This window comes from Maylandia zebra, linkage group LG12, assembly GCF_041146795.1.
Source record: "Maylandia zebra isolate NMK-2024a linkage group LG12, Mzebra_GT3a, whole genome shotgun sequence".
Classification (NCBI taxonomy): domain Eukaryota; kingdom Metazoa; phylum Chordata; class Actinopteri; order Cichliformes; family Cichlidae; genus Maylandia; species Maylandia zebra.
This window is the reverse complement of record NC_135178.1, coordinates 31,956,441-31,967,504: the sequence shown is the minus strand read 5'-3', so window position 1 is coordinate 31,967,504 and position 11,064 is coordinate 31,956,441.

Genomic DNA, 11,064 nt, shown 5'->3' with positions numbered 1-11,064 from the left:
TCTCTGAACCAGCTGGAATTGCCTCTCTCTCATTTAGAGGAGCACATCCAATCATGACATCACAGGCACATCACAACAAATTAGACGAGGAGGTTTCCATCTAATGATGTTTATCGCTTGATGTGTAGATGTAGGGACTTAATCACATTTCCTTCACTTGGTGTGAAACTAAGTGTTTATCCTTGAGCCGGGCTAATACAATTGGTTTTAGGGATGCTGTTAGTGAATCATGAGTGGAAACTTATCTACAGAGAATGTTCAATTACATCCTGACAAGTAGGGAGGTTTCTCAAACTCCACGCAATGCTTTTCTCCTTTAACCCAATTAAAGGATTTGACGAAAACACCACTTTCATTATTCATCATAAAGCATGTCAGCCTTGTCAAGTAGGACTGCTCACAACCTGATCTAAGTGCTGTTAAACAAAACATCACTGTGAACAGTGAAACATGTTAGATACACAGATATTGGCCGCGGGTGCTGCCGGCTTGTTTTTCCCCCAACTCCTTCCAAGGATTTAACCCTGTGAAGATGGCCTGCTGAGATGACGGTAATTAAACTCCACATTTCCATTGATCTCCTTCATCTCTTCCTATATCCTCCCTACCTCCTCCCTCATTCCAGCTCACATCCCAAGGAAGGATCCTGAATAAGTAATGGCTCTTTCCGAGTGTGGGTGTGTTAATTGGCCTGTCTTTATGAGCGCTGAGTGTTCGTGCTGACCTTTTTCAGAGATAGCCTTTAGCCCAGGGCCATAGGCTTACAGAGAGACAAAGTGAAAGCTGTTAGCCATGGGATTACATCGAGGTGGTAGCACTCTACTCACTGGGGAAGAAGTCCGACCTTTGAGCTTGTTGTGTTTAGCAAACATCAAACAACCAATAATAGCTTAGTTTAATTTGTTTTTGATCAGGACAACAAATGATCACATCCATTATTGCATGTATGTGCTTGCTCACTGAGTTGATTATTTATACTACGTGAAAATACTAATGCTATTGCTACAAAGTTATCAAAATGCTAAGAAATTACTTCCTATTGGTTGGCATGACTCTATAAATGAGGAAAAGCCGTGATTGTAAGATACATGAAGGGTTTAACATGATGACATGTGAGAGATAGTTTTTAAATGATTTTGACTCACACACAGAGGAATATATCACTCCTTGACAGAAGGCAATTTGGACCATTTGTCAGTTTATTTTTGGGCTAAATTTGTACAAAAATATTTGCGCTTATGTGCCAACCGATAGCTCAGAGTACCCAGCCTTCTTGGAGTCACTGACTGGGGTGCTTGAGGGTTCTCCACCTCATCATCCTATTGGGCATCAGATTGTATCATATCATCAGATCTGCAGCCTTAATGTTCTGAAAACTCTGGTAAAGAGAGGACCTGAGCTATCCATTGATCACCACCTGGTGGTGAGTTGGATCAAGTAGAGGGGGAGAATGCTGGATAGACCTAGCAGATGCAAACGTATTTTAAGGGTGTGGCGGGAACACCTGGCAGAGGCCTGGGTCCAGGAGATCTTCAGCAACTGCACTTGGTGCCTGTTGTGGTAATCCCTAAATATATGTATACCAGAGGTGAAGGAAGTCATCAAGCTGAAGAAAGAATCCTACTGGGCTTGGTTACCCTGTGAGACTTTTGTAAACAGCTGATGGGTACTTGCAGGTCAAGTGGAATGCAGCTTGGGTGGTAGCTATAGCAAAAATTCAGGTGTGGGGGGAATTCAGGGAGGCCATTGGGCAAGACTTCTGCCTTGATGCAATTCAGGAAAACCGTCAGGTGACTCAGGAGGGGAAAGTGATACATGTGATACATGGTGTATTGTGAGGGTGGAGTGCTGCTGACCTCAGCTGAGGATATAGTTAGGCGGTAGAAGGAATGCTCTGAGGACCTCTTTAATCTAGCTTGACAAGCCTTCTATAGATGAAGCGGAGTCTGGAGATGAGGGGAATGATTTGCCCATTACTGACTGTGAGGTCAACGCATACCAGCTACCTCCTGTGTTCACTGAGATATTCAACATCTCTTTATCTCAGTCGGTGATCCCCACATGCTTCAAAGAGTCCATCATTGTTCCTGTCCCGAAGAAACCCCACCCTGCTTCTCTCAATGACTACCGCCCTGTAGCCCTCACCTCAGTAGTGATGAAGTGTTTTGAACGCCTGGTCAGAGACTTCATCATTTCTTCACTACCAGACACACTGGACCCACTACAGTTCGCTTACCGTCCAAATCGTTCCACAGACGATGCCATCTCTCATCTCCTCCACACATCACTCACTCACTCGGACACTAGAAGGGGGAATTACTGTATGTTAAAATGCTCTTCGTAGACTACAGCTCTGCATTTAATACCATAATTCCCTCCACACTCACCACCAAGCTGGAGCATCTGGGACTCAGCTCATCTATGTGTCAGTGGATCTCCAACTTCCTAACTGGCAGACCACAGGCAGTAAGGATGGGCGGACATGTCTCAGCCTCCACCACTCTCAGCACTGGAGCCCCCCAGGGGTGTGTTCTGAGCCCCCTGCTGTACTCTTTGTACACATACGACTGTGTGGCCACTACCAGCTCCACCACCATCATCAAGTTTGCTGATGACACTGTCGTGGTGGGTCTGATCTCTGATAACAACGAGACGGCCTACCTGAAGGAGATTAGGAATCTGGAGAACTGGTGCCAGAGGAACAACCTCCTTCTAAACGTCAGTAAGACAAAGGAGCTGATAGTGGACTTCAGCACTAAGCAGGAGAGGAACTACCAGACCCCCGTCATCAACGAGTGCCCAGTGGAGAGAGTGGACAGCTTCAAATACCTCGGAGTTCACATCACGCAGGACCTGTCATGGTCCTGTCACATCAACACCGTGGTGAAAAAGGCCCGTCAGCGTCTCTACCACCTCAGACGCTTGAGAGACTTCCAACTGCCCTCCAAGGTGCTCAGGAACTTTTACTCATGCATAGAGAGCATCCTGACGGGAAACATCTTAACCTGGTTCGGGAACAGCACCATGCAGGACAGACGAGCTCTACAGAGGGTTGTGCGATCAGCTGAGCGCACCATCCGCTCCGAGCTCCCTGACCTGCACTCAATCTAGAGCAGGCGGTGCTGGACCAAGGCCAGGAAGATTGTGAAGGACCTCAGCGATCCCAACAACAGACTGTTCTCTCTGTTGAGGTCAGGAAAGCGATTCCGTTCCCTGAAGACCAACACAGAGAGACTGAGGAGGAGCTTCTTCCAGCAGGCGATACGGTCTCTCAATCACACCACCACACAGTACTGACCCACACATATAGTTCTTACACACACACTGGACATTCTGGACATTGTTTTCACTTCATCACTTAAATCACTTTAAGCATATTTGCACTGCACAAGACATAATGTGGATTGCACAACACTGGTCACTATATTCTTCATTTCCAGTTAATACTTGTACAGCTGCTGTTATTGTGTATATATTTATTTATATTTCTTCATACATCCTTATATAGTTCTATACTGTGTATTGTGTATTTTGTTGTACAGTTATTTTATTTTCAACTTTAATTTATATATTTTATCTTATTCTTTCCCAGTTAAATTTGCCCTTCATTCTAATTTGTGTTGTACAGTTATTTCATTTTTAACCTTAATTTATATTTTATTCCTTCCTAATTAAATTTACCCTTTTTAATTTTTCATATTTATTTCCTATCTTATTCATAGCCTTTTCCTTTTTTTTTTTCTCTTTAGGTCACGAGCAGTTGTCCAAGCATTTCACTGCATATCGTACTGTGTATGACTGTGTACGTGACAAATAAAATTTGAATTTGAATTTGAATTTATCAAACAATTTCTTTATGACCAGGTACCTGGGGTGGACAAGGTTTGCCTGGAGTTACTGAGAGGTCTGGATAGCGTAGGGCTGTGTTGGGTAAAATGACTTTGCAACATCATGTGGAGATGTTGGGTGATGCCTCTGGATTGGCCTTCCTGGGGAAAGACCATGCCAACGTACTGGAAAGGAGAGTTTATCTGTTAGTTGGCCCTTGGATGCAATAGGAACAATACGGTTTTTATCCTGGTAATAGAGCACTGAATCCAGTTTTTGGCCTCTCAAAGATATTTTAGGGTACGTGGGAGTTATCCCAATCAGTATACATGTGTTTTGTGGATATTCATCTGCATCTCTTGGCTTCTTGCTATGTGCCTTTCAGGCTCTGTACAACCATTGCAAGAGATTGGTCCGCATTTCCAGAAATAATTCAGACTCATTTCTGGTGGGTCTGTTCTAGAGCTGGGCGATATGAGATTTTTTCATATCACGATATGTTTTTTTCATTTCAGGCGATAACGATATCTATCACGATATAAGCCAAATAACTATATTTGTAAGATTTAAATGTGCCGTTGCTCACAAGTAAAATGTGAAATAATCAGCAGCTTGTTTTTATTTAAATATTTATTTCCCATAATAAGTTCAACAGGGTAGATGTACTTAAGGAACATGAGACTTTTTCAGATAAATAAAGGCAAATATTGCAAACTACACAATAGGCAGCCGCTAAAGCGTTTAAGTTTCAAAATAGAACAAACAAAACAGACTAAATTGTCAATTCCACTTAGAAACAAAATATTAATTCTAAAAATAAATCTTAGTTTGTTTTACAGAAGAACAGACAAAACTGACTAACTTTTGTCAATATCAAATAAACTGAGAACTAAAAGGAAATTCTCAATCTCTCCTTGTTGTATAGCTGAGCTTTTCAAACACTTTTAACAGTTACTTTAGTCTGACAAAAGCCGAATGACAAATTAGCGCTTCCAGTCAGAGACTGAGGCTACGTCCACGGGTACACGGGTATTTTTGAAAACGGAGATTTTCCGTTTTCGTTGTAAAAAATAATCCCGTCCACACATAAAGGCAGAAATGAAGGAAAACGCTGCTATGAACATGCCAAAGCAGCAGGTGGAGCTAGACTCCTAACCATGCCGAAATGTTGGCCAATCAGAAGTCTAGAAGCCTCGGTGGGAAAAAGTAAACAAAGCTGCGGCATAGAAGCAGAACCGAGTCGTATGTGTGGAGGGACAGTAACTGTGTGTATATGTAAGCATTTAAACACTGCAGAGAGTAGAATTAACAGTAACAGTATTGTAGAAATTAATTTCACCGAAACAATAACGTGGCGCAGTGTGACGCATGCACCAGTTTATTGTATTTCCAGACTTGCTTTCGGCACAATTTACAGTGCATGCTACTCTGTTTTTTGTCAATAAAATACCTTCACACTACGGAACTTCTATGGCTCTTCCGTTCGACAATCTCTCCGGCATTGGAACCATCATCTGTTTTCTCTTCGGTCACGCTCGGTTGATTTTTCTAGTCGGCACACTCATTTCCTCCATTACCCGCTGGCTCCATTACCCGCTGGCTGCTTCCCAAACAAACACACGTGCGGCTTGGCACTTGTGCTGTACGTAACAAGTCACACGGACGTGACGCTGCGGCTGTGATTGGTTCGGCTCTGCGCTACTTAATTTGGATTGGCTGACCTTTTTTATTTTTTATTTTTGAGGACAAGAGCGGCGAAGTCTATCGCGATAGCTTAATTTCTCTATCGAGTAAAAGTTATATCGCGATACATATCGTTATCGTTCTATCGCCCAGCTCTAGTCTGTTCATAATTTTTATGGACAGAATTTCTAGACATAGCCAGGTGGAAGTTGGAAAAGGTTTCCACTTTGGTGGTCTCAGAATTTCAGCTCTTGCTCGTAGGGTGTCATCTTATTGTTGGGGTTTCTCTGTATTGTTGTAGGGTCCTTACCTTACAACATTAAGTGCCTCCAGGCAACTGTTGTTGTTTTTTTGAACTTGTAAATAAAATGGAATTAAATGGATGGATGGAAATTTGTTCAGTTCATAAATTTGTCTATAGTCTTTTTTGTTGGCTGTTATCAGCAATGCAGATTAAAATTCAAGCACTAAGCTCATTGGTGCTCTTTGTTTAGAATATTAGAAGACCAGTTGCTCATTCAGAGATTATGTTAGTGTGAGTAAAAGTCCCTATTTCTCTTAGATAACTACATTGTATATTGTATTTGTTTTGTCTGTTGTAAAATGCCAGCTGGCGTCACTAACATTTTAAATCTCTTCTATAAAAAATATCCTAAACTCACCCTCTTCGTAGAGTGTACCACTTCTTGGATAACCAAATTGAGATCCCTGGGGCTAAACCCCTTGTGACTTTCTATCAATTTCATAGGCAAAGCTGGAAAAGTGGGCAGATGTGTCATGCCATGCTCAGGGCTACCCAGCTTCCTCTTTCATTTCCTGCTGAGGGCTACTTTGAAGCGGCTTGTAGATGTGCAAGTTCCTTCAAATGAATTTGACTGCCTTATCTGAAATTCATTTGGACAGAGTACCTGTAAAATGGATAAGGAAGATCTGCACTGTATTTCTGGGGGGGAACAAAAGACGTATATTTATATGTTCCAGTAATAGGCTTTTCTCTTTTTTGATTGGAAGAGAAGATTTCTGAAGGAAATGAATAGTTTAGCCTAGACTGTAGATTACAAACAATCCGAGAAATACAGCATGTTTTGTTTTATTTTTTTATTTTTTAGGTTAATCGTTGTACAAGGGCCATTCTTTCATGGGCCAGCAATTTTAATGCTCGTGTATTATCTTTAAGCTTAAAGAAGAAAGATCTTGATTCTATCTAAGATTGATTATACTCTTTCACAAACTTTCAATATCCTACAGAAAACTGTTATTGTGAAAAAATTATAAACAGACCAGATTTAAACTGGAACATGCCACATTGGACACGCCATCAGGCAATCAATCTAGGTCTGGACCACACATTACTGATGCTGTACTATGATACCATCTATATATATCTAGAGTAAAAAGATCTCATTATATGATTTCACATTATAAACGTAGTAACTGAGTAACACACAAATTTTAATTTTCGACTGAGATGGATTGAGAGATTTTGACTGATAAAGCATACTGAAATAACTTTGTGGTATATTGTGTTACATTTACTGAAAAGAAATGACTTTAGATGGTAATTGTCTTGAGAAATACATGAAATCTGATTGTGCTGGAAAAAGCACTGCATCATTGTACTGCTTGTGGTGCTTTTCCTCAGACAAATGCAATGAGAGAGAAGAGAGAGAGAAAGAAAAGATTAAGGTCCTAATCCAATCTAATTCAGACAATGACATCTCAGCTTGTGAACAACAGAAGCTTCAAAACCGCTTGGAATTTAGTGGCAAATCTGAACACCCTTAATATTTTGATATGGAAATGAGTTAACCATTGTGTCTTACCCATTTCCTCTATGCTAGCTGTGGTAGAATCTTAGTGGGATTTACACATTTAAAAAAGAAAGGTGTCTTAGTTACCTAAAATGCCAAAACCTGAACATGTCATAAACAGTTTCTGGGGTTCAGGATAGGTTACATGCAATAGAAGCAGGAAGCAGTTGACATAATGCTGGTAACAGAGATTCCACTGAGGGAAATGAGGCAAATTGCTTAATTCAATTAAGAGATTTGTCTAATTGACTTTATCTATCCTGGAATCATATCAGATTTAGAAATAATAAGGAATGAGGGGGACTTTAAAAAAGAATTAAGAAAGCTTGTTTGTCAGCTGACCTTGTAGTTTTTTTTTAATCCAACCTATATTTACTCGCAATCCAAAGGAGAACAATGTGGCATATTTATGTAAGACTGACTTGCTGCTTTTCCAGGGCAAGTCAGGACAATTTGTCCTGCTGAGTGACTGTTATACAGTAAAACAAAAAGGCAACATAAAAAGACATGTGCTTGATCTCAAGGGTGGTTGAGTAGGTTGTATGCAGTGACCCTGTACTGTTATATATGACTAAGAATAAATCTCTGTCCTTTATGAAATATTATGCTGAATAAGTCAGCCTGAGACAACGTTCTAAGTAAGTACAGGACAGAGCTACTGTATGTGCTCATTTACATTTAGGAGTGACGGCAATTAAAAAAACAACATTTAATTGTACACCTTCCTTTTTGGATAACACATTACAAGGTGAATGAGTCATTCAACGACATTTACAGTGAGACGCACAGAGATTTTTTGAGTGAAGTCCTTTAAACCTTATTGGATGGATTTTCATACAATTTAATACATTTATGATAAGTGCAAGAATATTAGTTACACCTGAATTTTCTAATAGTAAAATCACCAGTTCACAATTATTTCTTCCAGTCCTTTGATTCATGACTCACTACCTACAACATTTATGACACTTCCACCTGCTTCAGTTGCACATTGGTAGTAATAAGCAAATACTAGCATGTTAACATTTCCTCATAGTCCCACCTCTGTGAGCTCTGAGGGAGTGTTACATATTCAATCTTTTCTTTGCTATCAAAGCTATATGCCCGATCTGTGTCTTTTTTGCTGGCTTTCTGCCTTTGATAAAAGGAGGTGTCTTCTGTGAGCTGCTGCTGTGAACACTTTCTCACTACTGACTGCCTTTGTGTTGCAAAGTTGTTACCTCTCAGGACCGTGAGCAGCATGTTTTCCAAGTACCCCAACATCTCATGGAGAGCTGGTAGTTCTGAAGGCAGAAAAGTGCCAATTTCACACCCATTTTGTCTTCCCAAAAGGTTACATTTGCTAAAGGTGAAGCGAGGATAGATCCTATCAAATTCCTGCCAGTAAGAGATTGAACCCACTCCCTGAGCTGGAAGGAGCCATAGTGGGCCCTTAGATTTTCAAACTTTTATAGCAGCCAGGCTACAGCAAGGTATCGTGACTTCTGATAGTTCTTACCTTGAGCTTTAAGTGGTCCTATGAGGTTGGATCTCATTTCTTCAGAGCCCATCCTGAATTCTACTAACACCTCTTACCAGTTTGCAGTTAAGTTTGATACTTTACCCAGAGTCATATCATGATATTGGGAACAGAGATTGACATAAGCAGCTTTGATTAGATGGGCCTGACCATTGTTTTATTGTTTTATTGTTTTATTGTGTGAAGGAAACAGGAACCTTGAAGGAACCTTATTAGGATGTCTAAAAGATTTTAGTATAAACTTGGTACTTTACTATAGGCCTACCTCAAAGAATGGTAAGCCAGACAGGCAAAGAATGATGAGCATATACATATATTTTTTTAAATGTTGGCTATGCAACCTTTGATATAGAAAGTCTTAGAGTCACCTTTAGCAGTCAAACTCGGGCAACAACCCCCCCGACGCATTATTTTTGGAACTTTCCAAAAGGTCCTGTGCTGGAGGGGTAGAACACAACAAAGGTTACCTGTCACCCTGGGATACATTGTGTACCTTTCCTGGTGGCTGACAATGGAGCGGGACACCAGAGCATTTGTCACAGCCTAGTGACCCATTCAAACTAACGCTGCCTTACCTTTCCCCTTGTGAAAAAAGTAGCACATCACTGTTTGTGACCAGCTTTCCAGTAACTGATAGACAAGTTTTCTAATTATGCTCAGTGTATTCTTCATTACTAAGGTAATGACATAGCTTAAGTTCGGATCAGAAGAGGTGCTCTGGCTTCATGTCCTGGCAGCTGCAATGCTGTGGGCTTCAGCTTATCTCTCCTTTTTTTTCTGTGAAGGGTCTTCTGTCCACCCATCGGTTCATGCACTCTGTATGGGAATTTCTTTTATTCATGTATTATTCACATTATTTTATTGTATAATGCCTTGGTGCCACTGGATTTTAACATGTCTCACACTCATACAGTTAGACAGATGGTGGGGGTCTGGTAAGGAAGTTGGGGGGAAGCAGACAGGTCCACAGGAAGAGTCTTTTGTCTCTTCGAGGACTCTGGGAGGTAGCAAGGGAGTGCGAACCTTAAGGTGTGAAACAGCTGTGTACTGCCTTTTGTTCCTGGAGAAGGTATTTAACTGAGAGCCATGTTAGGCTCAGTGAGACTCTGCTGACCGTCTGCCCCACGATCATGCAGGCTCTCCACCAAGCTTGGTTTTCTGTTCTTTGTTTTGATTAAACAATGTTAGCTACTGCTCACTGCTTGTCTGCAGGCTTTATTTAAATGGAAAACTTCCACAACAACTTACAGACTTATGTACAGCCTGAGAGGGAATACAAACTGGATTCTACTCCATGGTGTTTTGTCTCCCAGACTCTTGTATATATTCCACATGCTTGGAGTAGGCCCACATTGCTCAGCTCTGCTCCTATTGCAGTTATTCTATTGTTATCATTGTCAGGCACCTGTGCCCCTTTCCCAGGAGCATGGTCTGAAAGGCACTAAATTCCTAATCATATATGTGGAGGTGGAATTGTACATGATAATGTGCTAAAATGGCCCTAGCATGAGAGACTTGCCAACCACCATTAATCAGCCACATTTATTTACAAGACTGTCCAAAAGGGACCTACTACTGTGAGTACTGGCTCATTCCCTGTGGTAAAGGTGCTTAACCTTGTGGCTTCCAGTGTCTGCGGGACTATCCTGTGTTCCATGTGTCTTGTGTTGATCCAGTTTTCTGTCATCCACTCATTTTCCTCTTTCTTTACCACCACTTGCACGGATCATTGATGTCGCGCTTTCTTACTTGTACTTTCCTACATCTTTGATGCTCATTTCGGGAAAGAGGTATGCAATGCCCGGAAAAGTTGAAGAGTTATGTTCTAGATGATGTATTCTCATTTTCCCAATGCAACATCTTAAATTCTGCATTTAAATTTTCACCATCCAGTGAAACCTGGCAGGAGCCTAAAGGTGCTGGATATCTGATAGTATTGCACTAAGACAGTGTTTTTCTGTCATCCCAGAATCTTTGTATAAATGCCACATTTTGGATCTCTCATTCTCTCACTCTTACTGCCTAGGGCTGCATACAAACAGCCATTTTTGCTTGAGAAGAATGCTGGCAATAATAAAACCTGGAAATTCTATAAATCCTTGTGAAAGTTGCTTTAGTAACTTCCTTTTTTTCACCTTCCTTAGTGGAGAATTAACTTGAACATTCTTTATAAAAGGAAAAAAAATAATATTGTCATTTCAGCGTCCTTGAGCCCAGGGTTCA